The sequence below is a fragment of the Procambarus clarkii genome, chromosome 91, assembly GCF_040958095.1.
Source record: "Procambarus clarkii isolate CNS0578487 chromosome 91, FALCON_Pclarkii_2.0, whole genome shotgun sequence".
NCBI classification, from domain to species: Eukaryota; Metazoa; Arthropoda; class Malacostraca; order Decapoda; family Cambaridae; genus Procambarus; species Procambarus clarkii.
In genome coordinates, this window is record NC_091240.1 from 532,554 (window position 1) to 537,500 (window position 4,947).

Below are 4,947 nucleotides of genomic sequence, written 5' to 3' on the forward strand. Positions count from 1 at the left end.
AGTGTTAGATATCTGTTAAACATATAGTCCAGTCATTTATTGAACAATCAACCACAGAAGGTGATTGTAGTGCTCTTAAAATTCTAATCTAACCTACATACATTTTGAAGTGGGCTTCTATTTTGTTCCAATTTTTCATAGTTATCCTTGATAACCTTTATCTTGTTGTTATCTTTACGACCCTAGTAACCCAGGGTCGTAAAGATGAGGCTAGATAATTATCAGGAGAAAGCACTTAAGCCATTTCGACTATATAACACTTGGAAGGGATTTGAGGATAAGGATTTGGGACAGGGCGGATGAAAGGAATGGTGCCCAACCACTTTGACGGTCGGGGATTGAAGGCCGACATGCTAGAAGCGAGGTCGTCACTCTATCGTCCAGTTCAAGTGGTAGCATCATTTTCTGACGTGATAAAAGATTTTTAATGAGGCTTTAGGGTGACGTATTTTTTCCCAAGTTTAGGCTTCAGGATCTGGACACACGAGCCTGATGAATCACTTTGTGTCGTCATTAGACTGGAGCCCAGGAGCTCAACCTGATGGCTACTAAATGGATGGGTGAGCGAAAAGTTGAGTGGATGGGTAATTTTCAATTAATTTGTATGTGTTGCTGTTTATCTTTATAATGAAAGTTTATTTACCATTTTCTACATAAACAAAAATGTAGTCATTTTGACATGTAAAGAAGAAAAATAATCCTGGATCAGCAAACAAAAATTTCAACCTTATTTTCCAATAATCTTCATATAGTTTTACATACTTGTGCTAGACATTTTTTTTTTAGATTTACATATTATGGAATTTTATTGTAAATTTCCCCTTTTCTTCCATATAATTTAATAATTTTCTTTTAATGCCTCCCATGCACGGCCAAATTATATCATCTAGACTTATCTGCGTATTTCCCAAATTTTCCCATCATTTTCCTATATAATTTTATACAACAGAATTTTGTAAATCTTTTAAAAAAATAATAAAATAGAAAAATACAAAATACCGCATCTTGAGGATAAAGAGCCGTATTGGATTTATTATTTGCACTGGTTCTTTAGGCTGGTGTATGAGCCTAGAGGCTCGAGACACAGGCTTAAGGGGATCCCACCAGGTACTGTGCAGGTGGGCTAGTTGTAGGGAGAGGTTGTAAGGATAGGTGTAAGGGATAGGTGGTGACCCGGATACTGTCCAACGATTCTCACATTGTTATAACGCTTTATCAACGTGAGTGTAGGAAGACTACCTTATGTGGCCCCGTCTTACTTATCTGGGAGTAGATAAGTGTCGGGTGTGTTCCTGGATGCCGCTGAGGGTGGGGGGAACTGTGGGGTGATGTCAGCCTGGGAGGTGGGTCGTTGTTGTGGACAATTACAACCTTTATATACTTATGATTTACTTTGTGGTTCATATACTCTAATTTCATCTCTGTCCTGTCTACACCTGCAGCATCCGGTGCCTCTGTCCTGTCTACATCTGTAGCATCCGGTGCCTCTGTTCTGTCTATACCTGTAGTAGCATCCGGGTCACACACACACACACACAACACACACACACACACAACACACACACACACACAAACAGTTCCTGGATCACCTGTGAGCTGTTCTGTTTAAACATAAAAATTTTCCTCTTAATATAGTATCAAGAAAAACAAAAACTACTCAAATGAGTTTCAGTACAATCATATAAAAACAGCAGCTGGGTGAATGAGTTCCTGTAGCTCATTGAGAGCCAACTATAAACACCAGCTGGGCCCCACTGTGCTATATTACATGGGCTCACACTAACAGTTTAATCCCACTCCCAATGGGGTCGACAAATGTGCACAAATTCTGAAATTATGTACAGGCAACACATTAAAATTAATGGGCAACTCTGCTAATTTAATTTTGTTTAACACACATTTCTCAGCCTCCTGTTAAATTACAGATATAAAAAAGGACATTGAAATACTGTACTAATAAATTTTATATATATATATATATATATATATATATATATATATATATATATATATATATATATATATATATATATATATATATATATATATATATATATATATATATCCTGCTTATGTGGACCTGCCTATATATATATATATATATATATATATATATATATATATATATATATATATATATATATATATATATATATATATATATATATATAATTAACTCAGTGACAATAACGAGAACTGGGAATTAGCAATTAATGGAATAGGTTTCAACTTATACATAAAATTAGTGCTGATTGCGAATAAATTAAGAATTGAACAAACAAGGACAATAACTTAATAGAATACACACACTCACATTACGCCCACCTAATGTATGAGTTTGCATTTACCATAATATTTTCCCATCTATGAATGAATACTTTTCCTAAGATATTGCTAATTCAAGAAATGAAAAATAACACCTAATTACAAAGATACGGTGCAAAAATTAACATACATAAGCTTACAGCTATACGCTATGGCCATACAACAGTGTTAGGCAGCCCGAGGTCCGCAGTATCAAAGACAGTTGATAGTTAAATGGAATAATGCAAGTCCACTTATGGGACGGGTTCACCATAGCCCGTGCTACTTGGAACTTTTTTGTTCCGAATAGCTGAATCTAAAACAACAATAATGAAATAATGTATAGCGCACAAATAATGGTTAGGCTTCAGTTCGAAGCCTCTAGACCCCTAGTGGAATCAGTGGAATCCCAGGCTGGTTTGTTTTTTGATCATGTTGTGGTGTAGTGGTCAACGAAAAAAATTATTTATATATATATTTATTTATTTATTTTGTTTATATCGAAATTAATTGTGCACTCCTAGACAGTTACTACAAAGGTAATATATTCAACGAGTGAAATGCGTCGTATTTGATGACCCGCTGTGATATCTTAGAGGTCATCAGAGGTCATCTTCCTTTGGGCAACCGTCCTGCAGTTACTAGGCTTCCTTAGTGACTCCTAATTGTTGACTGAATTTGAAGTAAGGGCAGAGGGGAATGTGCTAATTAAGTTATTAATTACTTATGTCAAGGGTATTATTCATCAATGTGAATCACTAATTATCTAAGAATAGTTTAGTGACTCAGTAGTGAGGAATTAAAGAAGAGGGGAATAATGCCATGTGCTTCAGTATTTATTCAATTGCAAGTAATCAGGAACATCTTATTACCTAGATGTTCCCATCGATCAAGTAAATAGAGATTATCCACTGAACAAACTGAACAAGGGAAAAACACACGGTTACTTGCACTGTGCCTCCAGACGTTACCAAATATATTCTCTTGGTTAGACACGCACATATCGCAACACTGTCTTAATCCTAGTTTCTCCGTCTACAGTCAGACCAATACTGATCTTAACCAGCCAGACAAATCCACTCGTCTCTGACGATGGACAGCACTGAGTCAGCAGTACAGTACATATATATCCTCTGGTCTGCTGCGTCATTGAATGTTTCAAGGAATTTGTTGATGTGGGAGATAAGAATTCCGACACTCACTTTTCAATTTTTTTGTGATTACATTTTTTTAAATGATAAACTGTTTGGTATATCGTGGAACTTTCTGGTTGTACTGTTATTAACGCAAATAAAACACAAAATGATGGATATATATATAGTGGATGAATTTAGATTTGGGAAAGACCTGGGTAAATATTGGTTTGGAAACAAGGTTGTAAATTTATAAAACCATTTGTCGGGTAGCATAATAGACATGGGATCGCTGGATTGTTTTAAGCGTAGGTTATTCATATATACGAATGAGTTCGGATGGATATTATTAGGAGTTGCCTCGTGTGGACCAAAAGGCCTTCTGCTCCACCTTTTATTCCTATGTTCTTATTATTATTTATTCTGAAGTAATCACGTTTCATTTTGCTGTTTCCTTTCTAAAATAATTTTTTTTTATAAATTAAACAATTCTTATAAAATAAATTTACTAGTGACAGACCAAATGTACGATAAAACTTGATTACCATTTACATATCTCATATACTTACTTTTGTTAATATATGTTAGTATTCATATTGCATAGGTTAATCAAATATGTTTTAATAACCAGCTTATTTAAGTGTTGCCTCATATGATGATATTTTATATCAACTTCTGAAGTATCTCGTACGAACCACTACTGTTCAAATCCACCTTGTATCATGTCCATCTTCTGGCACACAGCCTCTTAGCCGCGGACTGTCGAACACCTCTTGTCTGTGATTGGTGACCCCTTAGCTATGTCCTGTCACCTCTTACCTCTGAGTCGCAGTAAAGTCACAAGAAATAAATAAAAACCACAGTCTGTGCAGTACAGTTAATTGTACTTTCCCGCCACCCAGAAAGCCTCCCCGCCATCCAGAGAGCCTCCCCACCACCCAGAGAGCCTCCCCCACCACCCAGAGAGCCTCCCCGCCACCCAGAGAGCCTCCCCGCCACCCAGAGAGCCTCCCCACCACCCAGAGACCCTCCCCCACCACCCATAGAGCCTCCCCCACCACCCAGAGAGCCTCCCCGCCACCCAGAGAGCCTCCCCCACCACCCAGAAAGCCTCCCCGCCACCCAGAGATCCTTCCCGCCACCCAGAGACCCTCCCCACCACCCAGAGACCCTCCCCACCACCCAGAGAGCTTCCCCACCACCCAGAGATCCTTCCCACCACCCAGAGATCCTCCCCGCCACCCAGAGATCCTCCCCGCCACAACGAGACCCTCCCCCACCACCCAGAGATCCTCCCCGCCACCCAGAGACCCTCCCCCACCACCCAGAGAGCCTCCCCACAACCCAGAGAGCCTCCCCCACCACCCAGAGAGCCTCCCCGCCACCCAGAGAGCCTCCCCACCACCCAGAGAGCCTCCCCACCACCCAGAGAGCCTCCCCACCACCTAGAGAGCCTCCCCACCACCCAGAGATCTTCCCCGCCACCCAGAGACCCTCCCCACCACCCAGA